Source organism: Pleurodeles waltl, chromosome 10 (genome assembly GCF_031143425.1).
Source record: "Pleurodeles waltl isolate 20211129_DDA chromosome 10, aPleWal1.hap1.20221129, whole genome shotgun sequence".
NCBI lineage: Eukaryota > Metazoa > Chordata > Amphibia > Caudata > Salamandridae > Pleurodeles > Pleurodeles waltl.
Window position 1 is genome coordinate 240,900,185 of NC_090449.1, and position 19,972 is coordinate 240,920,156.

The 19,972-nt window shown below is 47.1% G+C and overlaps 1 protein-coding gene across 2 annotated transcripts in view; it reads left to right on the forward strand.

Moving 5' to 3' along the window:
• The first annotated feature begins 2,394 nt into the window (after positions 1-2,394).
• LDAF1 (lipid droplet assembly factor 1) overlaps positions 2,395-19,972 on the forward strand; it is a 90,352-nt gene continuing 72,774 nt past the window's right edge. Inside the window, exon 1 of one of the 2 annotated variants that reach the window (XM_069210286.1) lies at positions 2,395-2,529. The gene's annotated coding sequence lies outside the window, so the exon portion shown is untranslated. The remainder of the gene's footprint in view (positions 2,530-19,972) is intronic. The other variant, XM_069210288.1, reaches the window with a different exon arrangement.

A 19,972-nucleotide genomic window follows, 5' to 3' on the forward strand; every position in this document is an offset into this window, starting at 1 on the left:
AGAGCTCTCCTTATCATCAACTAAAACAACACTAGTAGGTGAAGCTGAAATCTTTCTACCCATTACACTCTTTGGCCGAAACTTCTTTGAAGTGCGAACCAGTGACCAACAAGCAATAACAGCCGCCGCCACCCCCTCAGCTGATGCCCTCTTGGGCCTCTTCAAACCCACCCAAGCTTGCTCTAAAACACCTTCCTGGAGGAGATCCTCTCTACCCTCCTCCTGCAACATTTTCAAGGCCTGAATAACCTTATTTGAATTATCCATTTTTAATAATATACTCTAACTGACACCACTCGAAAATGAGTCTTTCTAAACAACCTAAATAATATCTAAGGCCTACCTCACACAAAAATAGAAAAACAAACTATCCTGGGTGTGGCAAAACAGCCAAAGGGGCCGCCCTCTCCCTGCCCCTTATTTATAAAGCCACGCCTAAACCCAGCCTTTCGCCCTAACTAACCAATCAGATCCAGCGTGGTGGGTTATACCACTGACGCCCGATCTGCCCCGGGGGAGACTGGGCAGGCCCTCGCTCCCGCCAAGCCCCCACTGCTTTGTTCTGTTATCCAAACCAATTGCCCCTGTTTATCGATCTCACAAAATCCCTCTACGGACTCGAACCCTTGACTTGAAGGTTACAACTAAATCATCTGTACAGCGAGCATGCAACCCACTTAGCTATCCTACTGACTAAGTTCTACCATCCTCGGCGACACCGAGAGCAAGCACGCAATGTTAACAATAGGTTGTGAAATCCAAACCATCTGTGCAGCTGCTTAAACAATTCCTTTTGACGGACAAGCTAACACAACACACAGTTTTTCGATGTAAGTCTTTTTTTGCATACCGCAAACCTACATGGCTGTTACAAGGTTCGTCAAAACATTTTAATTGTCATTGGTAATAATGTTTCTTTATTATTAAACCAACTTCGTTGTGTTGTTGCTACTAAGGCCTTGAATCAAAATAATGCACATTTACATAGGTCCAAAGCTACAAAACCGAGTAACAATGTTCCAGAAATTAAGATAATACATATTGTAGGAAGTTTGCCCCAACCTCTGGGTGCAGGTTCATCTTGTGTTATTACTGGAGAAGGAAGGTGAGACTCTGAGAGGGAAATGTAACATTAAGTGGCATTAAGATTTATTCTGCTGCAGCTGTGGGCTCAATAATAACAAGTATTTGCAATGCAACGGGTCTCGCGTTTGCTCGTGTTAGAGCTGATAGCACTGTAAACTCCTAACCGGACTTTTCACTCATAATGAAACCTATCGGCAAAAGTGCAATTATGTACGTAACCGGAAAAAGTGCAATTAACTGTGTAACAGGGTCGATATTATGTAAAGCGCTCGACTTCTGCCAAGTGAGATTGTGCTGGGAAAATAGAGAAAAAGTAGTCCACGAGCCGGACGGAAAACAGCGAGCCTCGCATGTTTTCTGTACTTGGTCGATGCGCTCGAGAAGGGCTATCCACCAGAAAAGGCATGACGTATGCATGCCTTCCACTAATGAAATCAAGCAGATTCTAACAGGCAAGCCCACGAGCCAATGAACGACAATGATGTGACGTGGCCAGGGCTCCAAGCCCTTTTTAATTCCTAAAGTGTCTCGCTTAGCGAAACGTATGCGCAAGCGCATGCGACGCAGGCTCGACCCTAAAAACAAAGGCGGCAGATGTTCCCCCAGAAACAGACTGTAAATCTGACTTTTTATGACTCTCGCTAAGGAGGCATCGCTAGCACACACTGCCCGTTTATTTGTTCTGTTTTTTTAAATACACACTTGTGTACTTTACAGACAGCATATTCAGCAATGTGGGGGAGGTGGGGCAGGCCATGGTAACTTTCTGGGCTTGTTTATACTCCTTGAGTGGATACAAGGCTACTGGAATTGTGTGGCAGAAAGAAACAAAATATGTGGCAGAGTTGACCAATTTATGTGGCAAGAAAAGTCCAGTTATGCATTTACAACACCAATAGGTGTAACTCAAGCGAGACCTATTACATTACAAATGCTTGTTTTGAGCTAAGAAGTAACCTTAGAACACCGTAATTTCCAGCTCAAACAAACATAGTTCAACATGAAAACCACTCATAAATAAAGACATAGTGGATAGAACGTTTTCGTGGCAGTTTTATCATCAAATTAATTTCTTTATGATGTATTCATGTAATTTATAAATGTTTGCATACATTATTATAATATCTGATATGGAATGCGTATATTAAAATTACTGTAAACTAGTAATTATATATTTTTTTAAACATACGGAAATACAAGTGTTTTTATTCTGCTTGTGTGGAAGTTGAAATAACGCACCTTTAAGATGGCCGCTCGGTTTGCAAGCATCCTTCCCCTCGTCGATGTTTACTCTCCCGGGTGGGGACTCTTCAGTTGAGCAGTGGCTTCACAGTTTGGAGGTGGAAGATACAGCTGCTGGTGCCGCCCTCCGGAGCAGGAGGAGTTGTTTTTGTGATGACTGGCCCGGGCTATCAGGAAGAAACCGGACGCTGTACGTGCAGGGTAAGATCCACACACGCGTATCTTCCGCTTGCTTAGGCTAAAGAATCGTTTAGTGGACAGATTTCGGTTTTGGCCAGTGAGGAAGTGAAGATATGTTTCCCAGTGAAACGACTTGTCACTTTAGAGAAACACATTAAATAAAAAATAAAAACTAAGAACACGTGAGACAGTGAGGGGCACAGAGGGTGATCCCTGCTAAAATAAACGAGCAGACCTTTAGGAACGCGTTGTATGGTAATTTTGCTTGGGAGAGAGATTGATGACTGCTTTTCGGGGTAATGTGCTGTGTGAGTATTTATGATGTTTCCCTGACCTTCGTTCTGATAAAAGATATTTCTATTGGATTTCACTGAAAATTAAGAAGCCTTTAATATTTCCCTGGTCATACTCTACTGCAGGTAGATGCCATCAATTGCTACATTATGAAGTGCGCTGAAATATGCAAATGCCGTGGATGGATTAAAAAATCTCGAGGAACCTGCTTTGAATACTCAAGCAGTTTTACTGTGAATAAAACAGATTTGTGAGTCATTTCATTTCACTTCTCTACAGGTTACTTAACAGTGGAAGTAAGAAACAGGGTTTTCCAAACTTTTACGTGTGGCACAAGATGGCACATAGATAGTTACACACCCTAGACGTCCATACTTGGTCTGCTGATTGCTTTCTTTCTCACCAGCAATGTTTTGCCTACTTACTTCTGATCTTGATTACTCAAGGTTGCACTCCTCCACCTCACAGTACTTACTAAATTAAGTTTAGACATACTTCACAAACAGGCATCCTATTTCTACCTTGTCTGCGCTCTCCGTTATCCTAATTCCAAGCATGAGTAGCTCATCCATTCCAGTTTTGTTTACCGCATTCTTGTATGTGTGTTTATCCTATTATAATTTTAAGACCCTAAGTACCATTATACAAAGAAAAAAGCTAGACTAGATTAGCCATTTGCACATAGGATAGGGAACCTTCAGAACAGAGTCATGCAAAGAAACAAGTTCTGGGCTAGAGAAGCGTAGGACTTGGAGCAATAAATTGGAGCATTACCTCATCTCCCTTTATTGACGGAGTATTTACGAAATGAAAATCTAAAGAAAACTCCACGGCTTAGTCATCGAAGAGTTATACGTGGTCGAAGAAGAGGCGCCGGTCCCTTGAAAAATGTGTGACTACAGGAAGGCTTTCCACCAAGCTCCAGGTTAGGAGATAAAGCAATGAATGCTCAATGACTCGAAGTGTGTGTGCTGATAAGGGATGATTAAGTCCAGACTACCCTATTACATGACAAGAGGTAAGGGGTACATTGTAAAGGATCTAATGTCCTGATGTAGGCCAATCGACCCTTTTGGGCAATGGAGGTGGCCGAAACATGTCGACGTATAGCAGATCACTTGGGGTGAATGAGTGATTGGGCTCCAATATCACCACCATAAGTTTATAATTTTTTAATCCTATCCAGGGGGTCCCTAAACAAATACTAAGACCGGATACCCATGAGATAGTTTTCAATAGTTGTGTGTTTTCTGTTTGATTGATCACTATGTGTTTTTGTGTCGTTTTGTGTCCCACGATTAGTGGGTGAGGGCAGATTTTAACACCCTAGTCGTGCCTGATATAGAGATCTCATCTTGGAGGCTTTTACGAGTCTTTCTTGCCCTTGGTGTGATAGTGATATGTTGGCTAGCATACCTTTGATTTGATTTATATATTTGAAATATCTCACTTACACTGACTACAATATCTCTGTACCAAAACTGGTTACAGCCACACCTCGTGTTGGGCATTTGTATTGCAATGAAAGGTGATGCCCAAGTAGTATGACCTACTAGATATGACCACTAACTCTTTTTTTTTATTTTTTATTGTTGATGATCTGGTATTGAGCAATTCATTACAGTTAACATGTTGGTTCTCATTGATCAGAATACTTAAATATGAGCAAAAATCGATCACTAGTATTAGTCAGCATGTAAGACTTAACTACCAAAAAAGAAGAAGAGGCTAAAGGGAAAGAAAAAAAATAAAGAAAATCCATATTATGATTCAATTTCATTATCCCAAATTCCCCTGAATTGTATTTTTTAACACACCTACCCTTTAAGCATAAAGCTCCCCCTTGCTTTACCTGATGCAGTTTTACAACCCATGATTCGAAAGTAGGAGCAGCGGGTGATTTCCATCTTTTGCAAGATTAATGATTTAGTTACCAGGGAACCAACAAAAGAATGCTGTTGTTGTCTTAACATTAAATTTCTGTTGGTAGTTGATGTACCAAATAAGACCCCCTCCAAATCTGGCTCAATTTAGACATGCATCTTTCCACTGATTGAGGCGAAAATCTTGACCCAGAAGCTAGATAATGCGGGACAGGAAAACCCAACATGGAGCTAATCGCCTCTCGAATGCCCTCATCAAAAGCATACCACAGGAGTAGAAGGGAACATTTTCTGCAGACAATGAAGGGTGTAAATAAAGTGCCCATTTAGAAGAGAAGGCAATTCTTTTCAGATTCGCTCCTCGGATGGCCTTATGGGCCATAAGATAAAACAACCCCAAAAAGAATGATCTATTTTACCCTTTGTGCTGTTTGAGATCGTGCCCAATGCTGCTGGATCTGCCGCCTCCATGCTGGCTTTCTGAAGCTCAACTCACCCAGCCTGTCTGCACGCTGGGTTACCTTGTGCACCATGTGCCTACGGGCAGGCCCCCCACCAAGACATACTTGGGTGGTTGACAGCACATACAAGTTGCATGAAGGAGGGGCGGGGGAGGCATCTGTATAATGGCCTAGAGGACTCAGCGGATACCATGGTATAAGAAGACAACTAGGATACAATAGAACCAGGTTTTAGAGAGACAAGTAGGGACAGTATAGGGGTGGAACTCCGGGGCTTTGCTCAAGATAGGGGGTGCAGAACAGGACATGAAGCTGCTGTCAATAAAGTGTGAGTCCATCCCCTGCCATACACATCTGTCCACTGATACAAGAGCTGTTTACCACTTGAGTTAAGGGTCTCTGAAGCTACCTTTATTTGTCTAAAAGAAAAGTTCTAACTTAACAAAAACCCACAGAGCTTAAAAAGAAATTCATGAAGTTGCAATTCATTTGATATTGAAATTTCACATAACACTAAAGACAACACAGCCACCAATGGAGATGACCCTACCACCTTATAATTCCACCAGCTGCCACTGCGTGGAGGTACAGCAAGCTCAGCACGCACTCAACAAATACAAAACAGTGTAATAACTTAATTGTCCAGTCCAAAGTTTATTTTTATGAAAGAGACATATTTTAATACATAATCCTACACGCTACTAAACTTGGTTACTTAGATTCTCTGGTGCTGGACCACTGTCTTACAGGCCACCCTCTGCTTCTTCATCCATGTCCTCCTACTGTCCTCTAGTGTTCGGGTAATTCTAGTATGGATCTCGTGCACAGGTGTAATGCTCACCCCCTCGTGGAGTTGTGCTCTCAGTCTGTCAGTCTTGTATCTCTCACCAGTAGTGGTATCTCAGGTTGGCTTTGCGTATTTCAGCCCATTTCCTCCTCTGGGTGCAGGGAGATGCGCTGTCCCTCATTTCTTCCTCAGGAAGAAATGAGGGTCTTGCAGAGGAGTCCAGAGGACAAGGGCGTCTGTCTTTTGGATCAGTGCACTTCTTCCGGATACACATTTAGTTGGCAACTCAGCTTTACAAACCACCTGGAATGGGTCAAACTGGCGGAGCAGTAGGCTCTTGGGATCGGGTCCATGTAGCAGCTGTTGGACTGCTTCGGGGTGCTTCACAGCTGGGGTGGGACAACAAAGTCTAATCAAGTGTGCTTACAGTCATCGCCGCAGGTAACCACACAGTCAGTGGAGCACACAGTAGACAAGTGCCTCGAGGCAGTAGTTTCTCATATCAAGACCTAGTCCGTTAAGGCACACTTAGGCAAGTGCCATAAGCTGGGCAACATTCAATCCTTCACTGATGCTCTGGCACACATGAACAAGTGATGCAGGCTGCAACAGATGGGGTCTATTTTGGCACTTTTCAAGCAAGTGCCATGAAACAGGAAGTGGCATGTTTCATTGTGGCAAAATGCTTGGCACACTTCAGCAGTGCCACAGATCCTTCACTTCGGCCTGGGTGATGGGCTCTGAAACTGGAGCCTAACGGTCAAATTTTTGTGAGTCTCTGGTTAACAGACCCTTAGCTTTCTATTCAGAAGGTATTGTTTCTGCTGGCAATCTGCTCCTAACGTTGAATTGTTTTGCTCCTTCTTAGGCAGGCCACCTCTCACCACTCCAGGACAAGGAGATAGTTCTTCCTTCAGATCAGATACCAGGTGATGTCCCCTCAGCTCTGGGAAGCTGGCTGTCTTGCAGAGACTAGCCCTAGTCTGGCAGAATGCCTCTTGGTACTCTGTAAAGCCCCTACTCCTTGGTCAGAGTGAACTTGGAACAAGTGGGTTAAAAGATCCCACTTATAGGGCGGCATAGCAGACAGGAAATGTTTATTGCTCATCTTCACATTTAGAACAGGTTTGGGTCAAGTGAATTTTCAATTATCTTTCTCAAGCTGACTACTCAGAGCAGGGTCGCAGCAGATGTGAGCATCCACAAAAGAGTCAAAAAGAAGTGTGAGCATTTTCCACCTGGTTATCAACAGCCAGTGATCAATCTGGAAGGGAGACAAAACGCTGCTGTTAGAAATTGGGTTTCTGGTTGGCAGAGTATGCACTCCCTACAAGCAAGGTCCATGTTCCTTGTCGGGGTAAGTCAGATAAGCACCATAAATTAACCCATGCTCATCCTCTAGAAGCTTGGCACAGAGCAGGCAGGCTTAACCTAGGAGGCAATGTTTTGTGCAACTCTTCAACCAGTAAAACAGTGAAAACATCACACAAAAAGACAATACACCTAGTTAAGAAATAGAGTTTAGTGTTATGTGTAAAACAAGACCAAAACAACAAAAATCCAGTAGGTAGAAGTCGAGAGATGAATATTTGAAGATTAAAATGCAATACAGTGCTTAGAATCATAACGTGCCAACCGGGGATATCTGTTCGTGTTAGACTGGGGTAAATCCAAAAGTTCAGGTGGACCACGATGGAGCGCGGGTCGGATACAGTCCCAGACAAATCCCGCTGCAACATTACCTTCTCAAAAGTGGACCCAGGAGTCCCATTTGCAAGGAAGAAGTTCGCCAGAAAGCAAGGAGAGCGTCGCTGGTGGTGGTCTACAGGCTTCAAGAGTTGGACGGGCGGACTGGAGCCTCACAGTTGCGAGTAGTGATGCTTGCTTTGCAAAGAGATCAGCTTTCGGTGGCTTGCGGTTCCAGTGGAATGGGACAATTCGCGAAGAGCCCAAAAGCTTGATTTCAGGCGCCATAATCCACTTCTAAAGGACCAGGACTGGGAGATGCCTCTTGGGGGTCAGGACCTGGTTGAAGATGGGTCCAGGAGCTGTAGCCGGTGTGCTGAAGTCTTTTGTGTCCCTGAGACTTCAGAAGAACAGGAGGCAAGCCCTTTGAGTCCCTCTGTTTCTGGGTTGGAGAGATTCAGGTCCATTCCTTCTCACCACCATGCAAGGAGGGCAGCAGGTCAGCAAAGCAGGAGTCCAGCGGAGTAGTCCTTCTTCCTGGCATGATATCCACAGGTCCAGGAGCGTACTGAGTTGGTGGTGTCTGAGGTCCAGTTCTTTTACCCAGTGGTGCCTTTGGAACGGGAAGGCTTCAAAGAGAGGCCTTTGAAGTGTGTGGAGTCCATGCCCTGACCCCAGACTCCCCACCAGAGGTTATGCAGCCCTTAATGTGGGATAAAGTCACAGGCCATTCAGGTGTTTCAGCTCCTCCCTCCCATCCTGCCCAGGACAGCCCATCAGTCACACCTAAGATCCCTTTGTGTGTGGCTGTCTGGAGGGAATGCAGAAGTCCAGCTGTCAACCACCGAGGCATGTATTCAGAGACGGGAGGAAGGCACCAGATGGTTAAAGTGACAAAATACCAACTTTATAAAAGTGGCATTTTCAGAATTACTATTTAAAATCTGACTTCGCCATAAGTTGTGATTTTGAATTGTCATTCCAGAGACACCCATCTCTTCCCAATTGAAAAGTACACTTCTAAAATGTATTAAGGCGATCCCAATGTTATCCTAGGGAAGAGGTAGGCCTTCTTCTAGCTAAAAACAAATTTAAGAGTTTTTCACTACCTGAACGTGTAAAACGTGAAAGTATATGTCCAACTTTTCAAATACACTGCACTCTGCACTTCATCTGTTTAGGGCCTATCTTAAGGGTGACTTTTATATGTATTAAAAAGGAAGCTTTGGGCCTGGCAAGAGGATTAACTTTCTAGGTCGATATGGCAGTTTAAAACTGCACTCACAGTCTGAGACATGTTTGAAGGGCTTTTGAAGTGGATGGCACAATCAGTGCTGCAGGCCCAGAAGTAGCGTTTAATTTACAGGCTCTGGGCACGGGTAGTGCACTTTACTATGGACCTAGAAGTAACTTAAATTTGGCAACTGCGGATAAGCCAGTGTTACCATGTTTTAAGCAGCAAGCACATGCACTTAAGCACTGGTTATCATTGGTAAAGTGCACAGAGTCCTAAAGCCATCTACAACAAATTCATCAAAAAGGGAAAGCAAAACTTTTGGGGATGACCTTGCAGAAAGGGCCAGATCCAACAGCTGGCCTCTTAAAAAGGCAGTTCATCCCTACACCAAATAGCTTTAATTCAGGAGAGCTAAAAGGCAGCTCTTCGCACCTAAACCACCTTATTGAATTACTAAGAGGAAGCCCGACCCCTCTTCACTGACTAGTTCCCCTCCTTTCAGTCTCTGGAATGTCAGCAATATATTTTTACTGTTTTGAAAAGTAACTTCACGTCCATCTTGTACAGATTAACAGGTCAGTCATTTACAAAATGGAACTCACTGGCACCTGCACTGTGGTTCACTCAGACATCCATGATGAATGTATCACATGTACTACACACACATTTTTCATTTGGGTCTGGCTTGTAGCAGCAGAACTTTACATGAGTGGGCCAGAAAGGCACCACTCCCTTGCCACAGGTAAATAAAAAAGTATGGATATGACTACATGATCACTGGTGGGCGTGGCCTGGACGGCCAAGATGGCGGACACGTGAACCTGCAGATCCGCCAGGGTCCAACATCTATCCTATTCATCTCTGTCCCACAGGGGGCCAGAGGTGGCTATCAATGACGGGGCTGTGACTGGAACCTCTTCGAGAGGCATCGAGGGTCGTTTCCTGGCCTCCGGATGCAGGCTGCCAGAGGGCCGCGATACAGGAGGTGCCGGCGGCACCTGTTGCGATGCGGCCCGCGGAGGGAGAGCACCCAGATCTGCAGTGGCCCACGTGTGAGGAGGACCCGGGGGCTCCCAACAAGACGTAACTAGAGCTGGGAAGGAGGGTGAGGCGTGTGGCAGCTGATGCTCCCTGGACCCGGGAGTGCTCTACCGAGGGGGCGCAGTGCCCTACCGGTTGAGTTGGAGACACAAGGTGAGCGCAGGTAGTGGCCTGGGCCAGACGTGCGGCCCGATAGTGCAGCCTGGTGCCGACAGGCTACGGCGGAGAGCAGAGGGGGTGCCCCTGGGGCAATACTTACCTGGCTGCGGGGCGACAACGTGGGCTGAGCACACGCACGGGGGGGCAGCTGCGGTGGAACAGAAGCAAGGCGCAGACCCGCAAGCGTACGGGTGATCCGACCCAAGGGGGCATGGCGGGCTCCGTGTCGCCTCCCCCCTGCAGGCCACATTGGACAAGATTTTGGGGGCCACAGAGGACACCAAGATGACGCTTCAGCGAGAAATCAGCCAGGTATCAGTGGAGGGTGGCTTACTGAGGGTGGACCAGAAACTAGCCGATAGGGTCCAGGAGACTGAGACCGTGCTGGCAGAGCTATCTCCGTTGCAGCAGGAACTCAAGGCCACAGTCCTCCAGCTGACTGATCGTGTCCAATGGCTGGAACGCCGGGCAGAGGATGCAGAAGGCCGCAATCGCAGGAACAATGTGAGAATTATTGGCCTTCCGGAGTGTGCTGACAGTACAGACATGGTGGCCTTCTTGGAAGGGTGGATGCAGTTGGATGTTGCCCTGAAGCAACTTACCCCCTTATTTGCATTGGATTACGCACACCAGGTGCCATCGAGAGCGCTAGCCCCGAGGCGGCCCCCACGAGTGGTTGTGGCCAAGTTACTGCACTAAAGAGACAGAGATGTGCTGCTTCAGCGAGCTAGAAAGGCCGGTCCTTTCCCTGTTGCAAATGGAACGGTAACTCTGTTTCTGGACTTCACTGCGGTGGTGCAGAGCAGACGGGCCTCCTACATGGCGGTGAAGAGGGCGCTCCGGGCGAGGGCATTCAGTACGCCCTCCTATTCCCAGCTAGACTGAGGGTGATCGCCGAGGGTCACACTACCTTCTTTCAGACTGCTGATGGAGCATGGGAATGGCTGGAGTCACATATGTCTGGGGGGAGACCCTGTGTCAGAACCGGGCGCCCGGGGCACCAGGGCCATAGAGGGCCAAGGAGACAACAAAGCAAGCTCCAATTGAGTGTAGGACCAACCCCTGCTCAGAAGGAATCTGATAGGAAAGTGGCCTTGGAGGCAGTGGCGTCGCTGCGGAGCATGGATTCTTCTGCGGAGGCCAGTGAGAGGGACTCAGACCGTGCCTCTATTTCTTCGGGGGAGGGCTCCTGTTGTTCCGGCGGGGCCACTGAGGTGACCCCTCAAACTGCTGATGATTTGGGTTGAACTTGACTGAGCTGCTCTGGCTCTGCGGTGAGGATCACAGCTTAAATATGGGGCCCTGTTGGCCACGGACCCCCCTTGGTTTCTCTGCCACTGAGGTGCGAATGGTGAGAACACAGAATGACTCATTGTTTTGGTTGTGCTTCTGCACTGTTTGCTGGGCAACCTACAGTTTGAGCGGTGCCCTGGGGACGGGGAGTTGGGATTTGCAGTTACATGTTTTTGTTGTGCGCAAGAGACTGAGATTCTCCGATTTGATATCAACACTGGTGGTTGGGGGAATGAGGGCCGGTTGCGGGTGCTGTGGGGGCGACCCTCCTTGATGTCACTCATATAGACTGGCGGACCATAGTTAACTTGGAAAATTAGGGGGATGGGGACACTGACCAGACGACATAAGTCAGGACTCTATTTGAAGAAGAGGTGAGTACATGTGGCACTGTTAGAGGAGACCCATCTTACCTCCAGTGAGGTGGACAAACTACGACGTAGATGGAAAGGGCAGGTATTTGCCATCACCTACTCGGCTTTTGCACGAGGTGCACTAGTATGGGTAAGAGCAGGGGTCCAGTTCGAGGCCACAGCTGTCGATATAGACCAAGATGGTAGGTTTGTGATAGTAAAGGGTAGGTTACACGGAAGACAGGTAGTGCTGAGCTGTACATATGCCCCTAATCAGGACCAGGTTCCTTTTTTGCAGCACCTCTCGGGCTGTCTAACTATGCAGCTGGGGGGACAACTAATGGTCGGGGGATTTTAATTGTGTTATAGATACTGAGCCGGACCGCTCTCTCCCTCCACTGCCTGGGGCACCATCACATAAAACAGCTTAGGGACTGAGGGACTGGATGACGCACTGGTGCCTAGAGGATGTGTGGCGGAATCAGCACCCGGGGGATAGGGACTACTCTTACTACTCCAGCTTACACCAGGTACATACTAGAATAGATAGAGGTGTGTACTGGAAACCTAGCCCATGAAATAACACACTCTGAGTACTTGGGACGCACCCTCTCAGACCATAGCCCATTACTTATCACTTGGCGTTGTGCAGAGTCCAGACCACCCATCCCGATGTGGAGACTTAGGCCGGCTGCACTAGAAGACCTCCCATACAGGGAGGCGCTAAGATCTTACCTCTTGGAGCACATTAATATCAACAGGGGATCCACTGCATCCTGACATGTGGAATGGGAAACTCTTAAGGTTGCGACCCGGGGATTTTGCATGGGGCAGACAGTGGGGATTAGATGGACCCTCGAGCGTGAGCTCATCCGATTCGAAAAGATAAAACATGACAGAGAGAACGATGGGAGCACAGACCAGGCAGGGCGACCTAGACTTCTTAAAGCAAAAGAATCTTACAACCTCACTGAGGGACAGTTGCGCTGCCATAGTTACCAGAAGTATTTGGCATCCATACATGCGGGAGAGGTTAGGTTGGGTAGGATGTTGGCATGGTTGGTGAGGCCCTGTGGGGAGGTTGCACCAATTACGAGTGTACGTGGCCTGGGAGGGGACAGCGTGCATGGGCCGGCCAAAATAAATGATGCATTTATGCACTACTATGTGTCCCTTTACAGAAAACCAGAGGCGGGCCTACCGGGCTCATTGGGCACCCGCTTACATTTGTTGCCACTGCGCACCCTGGCGCTTGAGGACAGGGAGCCACTGGGGGCCCGGTGACGCTAGAGGAAAATAGGACTGCCATTTCACAGTTGGCTGCGAGTAAAACACCGGGCACGGATGGACTCCCTATGGAGTTCTACAAGACGTATTTGGATATTCTGGTGGACGCATTGGTTGAACTCTATGCGGAGGCGCTCCAGCAGGATGCACTCCCTGAGACAATGAGGGAGGCACTGGTGGTTCCCTTGCCCAAGACCGAGTCGCGGAAGGCACCAGTGACTGATTTTAGACAGCTGTCGATGCTGAATTGCGATTTTAAGATCTTGAGCAAGGTTCTGGCTAATCGGCAGGCTCAGCATATCCCTTACTTAATAACCAAAATGGTTTGATACCGGCACGCAACACATCCCTCAATCTCCGGCGATTGTTTGCCCTCCTGCATGTACCGAAGGCCGAGCGACCACCAGAGGCTGTGCTCCTCTCAGTAGACCTCGAGAAGGCATTTGATTCAGTGCAATGGGATTACCTGAGGGCAGTGATGCTCTGGATGGGTCTGGGTGAGGGATGGGTGCGGTGGGTTGACGTACTGTAGACCGGTGGCACGGGTGAGGACGAACCGGACAGTGTCGGCCGCCTACCCCATATTTAGAGGCACCAGACAAGGATGTCCGTTGTACCCTCTACTGTTTGTGCTCACTATCGAGCCCTTGGCGACCCAGTTCCGAGCGGGGTAGGGTGGGTGATGTGGGGCCCTACGGAGCATAACATTTCACTCTACGCGGACAACATACTAATCTACCTGAGGGAGGGTGCATTTGGGGGTCCCATGGGTGCTCGCATTACTTGAGGGTTTTGGTGACCACTCAGGCTAAATAGAAGTAAGACATATGTCTTCCCGTGGACGGTGGGCGAGCCGCAGCCACCCTCCTGCCCTGCTGATATCAAATAGTCTCCCCGCACCTCTAAATACCTGGGAATCCAAGTGTTCCATGATCTAGGGGATCTCCGTGATGGCAATCTAGACAAATCTCTCCAGTCCCTGTGGTCATCCGTGGTGTTCTGGCGCTCCCTTAAACTATCCACGATGGCGCAGGTGTCCCTGTCCAAAATGATCATGCTGCTCCATCTTTTATATTATTTCTCCAATCTCCCAGTGACTATCCAGTCGAGCTGGTTCAGGGAATTAAATATCCTGCTCCAGGAACTCCTATGGAATGAGGGCTGCCGGCGAACTTTATTATTATTTGTTGTGCCAACTCCAATGGATGGTTAGATGGTTTGCAGAGGGGGGAAGGAGGGATGGACCGGGTTACATCCAAGGGAGAGATAGGGGGAGACTTAATACCTGCGTGAATGCTTAATCACCAGATCCCACTTCTGGCGAGTAACACCCTGCTGACGGTGGCCCTCTCCTGCTGGAGAAAGTCTCTAAGATGTATGGGATTCAAGGTAGCCTACTCTCCGGTGATACTGCTAACGGAGTTACCCCGAGGCGCTCCATACCAGACATTGCCGAGAACTCAAATCAGGGCCTGGACTCTGGCGGGAGTGGAGTCCCTGGGAGACTTCTTTCGAGATGGGGTAATGTGATCCTTTACCAACATGGTGGAGGAGAGTGGAGTCCCGGGAGGGCAATTTCCTCTGTATCAAACACTGACACATTCTATACGAGAACACTGGCACACAGTGAATGCAGAACCAGAGACACATATAATTCTCCATCTCTTACTTACCATGGGAGGGGATACCCACCTCATCACTAGACCTTATAGAGCTCATAACAAGGGCACAATGGAATCCTTACAGGGCCTGAGGACAAAGTGGGAGGGGACGTTGGGCAGAGACATGACTGACACTGAGTGGCAGAGAGCACTGGCATACCCTCGTAGAATATCGCGGAATACACGTCTTCGATATGTCCAGTACAATTATGTACATAGAACGTATCTCACTCCGCATAGTCTCCGGGTAATATACGGGGGTGACCCCAGGGCGTGCCCCAGATGCGGTGCCGTGGACTCCGACTTGGATGATATGTTATGGCATTGCCCAGAGATACGGCGGTGCTGGCGAAATGTCTTAGATGACCTGGGGGGAATGTTGGATACAAGTATGGAGTTGAAACCCTCTTTCTGTTTGCTGGGTCTGAGCTCCAGGCCAGCCTCCAAGAATGTTGGCAGTAGGTTTCTGGACCTGGCACTGGTGCTATTTAAGCACTGGATCGCCATGAACTGGAAGTTCCCTAGGAACCCCTCCATAGTGGACTGGAGACGTGATGCATCGGCCTGGGCTGAGCTACATGCATTATGGCGTGAAGAGGCCCGGGGAGTCCGTTTGTATCCCATTGCCCCACTGTGGGCTGAGATCCTGGAGGCTTGGGAGGAGCAGACATTAGAAATGGGAACTAACCCAGGGACTCGGGGAGAAGGCACTGATGTAGCTCATACAGCCCCCGGCACAAGGGGAGAGTAGATTCATATTATGACGCATGGGAGGCTCCGGGGAACACCTCTGGCATCTTTACCAAATGAGGGCCCTACAATGATGCCATCAGGAGTACCCTGACCCTGCTGAATATTATACTGACGCACTAGTCGCTACGCGCTGCAACCAATCCCCTGTGGTGGGGCTGCAGGGAGGGACTGCAGTGGGGGAGCGCCTGTCCCCGGTCCGGCGAGGCAACGGTCCTACCTGCCCTGACCCCCACACCGGTATATTACAGTCTCATTAGCGCACTGTTAGATTTTCTAGTTATTACAGTTCATAGGACATGATGATGTTACTGTTACAGATAGTGAAATCCTATGAACTGAAAAGAGACGGGGGTTACAATACTATAGGACGGACAACTAATACGTTGTGTACACTACGCCTGTGTGTAATTGTACATAGTATACTATTACCCACTGGGGAAATGCAGCCCAAAGTGCCAAAAAACATTTTTGTTCTAGCTTTTCTATTTTTCGTCTTGGTGATGTATTTTCTGTACGGAGCAATCCTTTTCCCCACGCTGCCTTCAAGTTTAGGGTTGATCCTTTTCCCCTCCCATCCTGAAAGGGGAGTTACTAATTCTATTCCATTCGTTAGAATAAAACTCCAACTGATTCCAGAGTGGGAAAGAGTCAGATTGGAGTTTGTTAGTGCTGTCAGGTTTGTGGGTGTTCACAAATTTCAAGGTAAACATACCCTTGATCTGTCCACTCATATGTTTCACAAACTTTGCTACTGTAGATTTCTTTGAATTTGAATTGGTGAACTCTGCACTAGCAATACCGTGTACTCCTATCTCAAATCCTTTTGTGAATTCCTGACAGTCATAAATGGAGACATTTTCCCTGAAAACCTACGTTTGCAGCCAAAATGGCTTTGTTAATTGGGCTCTTGATCTAGGTACATCTGCACCTCTCCAGCATTTGCCACTGGTCGTTTTGGAATAAACCGGACTTGGTAAACCCTTTTAAGGATAATCCCTAGTGCCATATGAAAATAGATTAATGTTTTACAAATCCATGTTGCTCCAATCATTTTTTAACTCTCATATTCATCTCCTTTGATGTTACCTCATCCAGTCCGCCCCAAATGTATAGCCAATCAACTGAACAATCAAATGGATCAGATGGATATTGAAAACTGAGTCCATGAAGGACTAAAGTAAAGGAAAATGTAAAGCCAGGTACACTAAAGGTAGCTCCCAGAGGTAAATTAGATTTTGTATGATGGTGCATTAATAGAAAGCTACTGAGTAGCCTGAATGCGGGAGGTTAGTCTGAGCCACACGTCTGCACTGCTCATTCAATGTCTTTTTTGGGAGACCTCTGAAAGCAAATAGTTGGCACTAAAAGGGTAAAAGAAAAGAAAAACGTAAAGCAGAAACTGAGAAGGATCACAGTTCTAAGGACTGATCAAATGGCCAACAGTGTTTTGGATGAGGTTAAAGGGGTATTTATACTGTTAAATTACCCCCAGTGGCAGATCAGTGTGAGGAACTGGAACGGCGTCTGAGGAGTGGAGATCAGAGATGTGTATACACTGAGAGGCAAAGCTCATTTCAGTGAATAGATGCCATAGAGGGAACGAGTGCCAGCATGACATCACTGTTAGCACCAGATACCACTCTATACTGACTTTCTAAAACTTAAGTTGGTCTGCGCCTCCCTGAGGTATATTTGCATTTGATAGTGTTTCAGTTTGATTTCTATAAATTTGACCATTGGATGACCACAGCAACTGAGACAAAAAATCTGAATCCATACAGGGCTTCTGTATTTCCCTCATGTTTTTTTTTTTATCGTTGAAGACTCTCCCTCTTGCCCTCACATTCATAGAGACCATCATGGTTACATAATGATGTGAATAAACACCTTCTTCTACTTTGAAGAATATTGCACCTTGCTGAATAGTGACTGCAATCTTGTCTAAGCCATGAGGTTCTAGTGTACCAGAAAGTGTCTGATCAATGTATTTATGAGCAGCTTGGCCCAGGGCACTAGACGGCAAAGGCCATTATATCTCTCCAGAAGGCAGTCACGTGAGCTAAGTGGCTGAGCCATGGAGAACAAAAGACAAACTAGAGCGTAACTTCTGAGTGTGAATGTTGCAGCAGGAATGTAGCTTGAAGGTTTGTCATCAAGATGCCCATAGAATTATAGGCCAGTTTACTAAGCTTCCATATTCCCTACATGTCTCCTTAAGATCAGTGAGTATGACTCAGTTGGCATTTGGTCCTGTAATGGTTTAACCACTCTGTAAGATATGGATGTGCATTTAATTCTTTTAGATGACCAACCAGTGGGCAAAAACATTGCTAAACATCATTGGTTCTGATTTCAGACTGAACAAAGTGAGTTGAAAGTGTTCTTCCAGGAATCCAAACCTCAGAAACACAAGAGGTGATTTCACAGATTCCCTCTCTACCATTCTCCAGTGGTCCTCTTAAAGTCTCCTTAGACCCTTGTTCGCATTTATTTATTTTATTGTGCTACTCATCTCAATGTAGGGTGTCAGCCCTTTACATCACCAACATATTATACAGAGACAATGAGTTATACAAGTATGCAAATCAATGATAGGAAATGTTACTTAAGACTGTGAGAACTACAGGGTGGAGGCTATATATATATATATATATATCAATCATACAGGTAGGCATTATAAGTTAAGAGTGCTTGGTCTGGTGGAAAAAAAGGGGCGGATGAACTACGATTTTTACGACCTGCAGTAATTAAAGTTGCTACATGAAAGATGTTGCATGAAAAGTAGAGTGCACAACAGCACCATATCTATTACATTAAAATATGATGTTGTTGCTCTCTCCTGTAGTGCTGGTTTACCTTAGGCTGTCCTGTATCAATATATGCATCCTTACACCATAATGCTAGGGTGTTTGTGTAATGTCAAACTTAGGTTTTATACTGGAGAGCTAACCCTTCCAGTATAAAACTTAAGCTTGACATTGCACAAACTTTGAAATAGTTTAACACTTTACAACTTGGTATGTGTGCTGTACGGTGAGGCACACAGGCAGAGATGGAAGCGTTTGGAGAAAGTAAATAGTTCCTTCAACTTTAACGCCTGCTTTGAGAAGGAATGATGTTTTGATGCCAATCCCTTACTACCAATGTTAGTAGATGGAGATTAGCATCAAAATCCATGGGGGACTCCATGGGAACGTCCAGGTTCCACCCATTGTATGCCTCTTTGTTGTAAAGTAGCACATATTACTACTTTGTTACTTAATGTCTGTTGTCCAACACAATTCAGGATTTGTGCTGGAAAGCTAGCCCTAAAACAACTCTTTGCCTCCGGTTTGCTTCACTTTTGCAATGCATACCAGGCCCAAAGTGTTAATAAATCCATCCCATAACTGTAGCAGAGAGATTGGGGCATCATTCTAATACAATTGTATTGCTACCCAACAAAACCCTTTGTAGCAACCTCAGAATAACAAAAGATTGAGGGGAGCAAAACTATATAAAGTTCTAAACCTACGCCTTTTAATTTGTATGCTGCACTTTGAGGCCATTTCATAGATCAGTATGCAATATATAAAGGATTGTTACTTATTAACTCCCAAGTTACTAAAGGCTCCTTGGGCCAAAAGCAGTAACCCACTGAGCTAGCAAAAAGCAATAACCCACTGAGCTAACAACACAGAATATGAATATTTGATCTGCATGCCATACATTGCGCTTTGTAGCAGGAACATTTATCCTCTGTACTACTAAATCAGGAGTCATAATTGTGGCTAGACTCTTCACAGTTCTTTCTCCTAAGTGTTAACCACCACAGTTATCATACCATTGTAATATCCCCTGAAAAATGCCGTTCATACAGAGATCTCTGCAGGCTGCTCTTTTGTCAAGTTCAGCCTCTCATGCCGAGATTGCACCCCTTGGCCTTGGCATCTGGTGCAGTAGTACCGGTCACACTACCCTAAAGCCAGCCGAAGGGGCCTGATGCTCGACAGAGGCACCACACTGAAGGCCCTTTAGTGGAGTTTCAGGGCAGTCATGGGGGGAGGAAGGTTACAAGGATTCAACTTTAACAATTTGAGGGTGTTTACCATCGTTGTATTAAAACAACAATGCTAAGACACTCAGGCCCTGATTCTGACTATGGCGGGTGGCCTCCGCCGCCCGCCAAAGTCCCGCCGACAAATGACCACACCGCGGTCAAAAGACCGCGGTGGCCATTCTTACATTTCCGCTGGGCGCTCTCCAAAAGAGCGCCCGCCGGCCCAGCGGAAATGCCCCTGGAACGAGGATGCCGGCTCCGAATGGAGCCGGCGGAGTTGCAGGGGTGCGACGGGTGCAGTGGCACCCGTCGCGTATTTCAGTGTCTGCATGGCAGACACTGAAATACTTTGTGGGGCCCTCTTACGGGGGCCCCTGCAGTGCTCATGCCATGGGCATGGGCACTGCAGGGGCCCCCAGGGGCCCCGCGACACCCCCTACCGCCATCCTGTTCCTGGCGGGAGACCCGCCAGGAACAGGATGGCGGTAGGGGGTGTGAGAATCCCCATGGCGGCGGAGCACGCTCCGCCG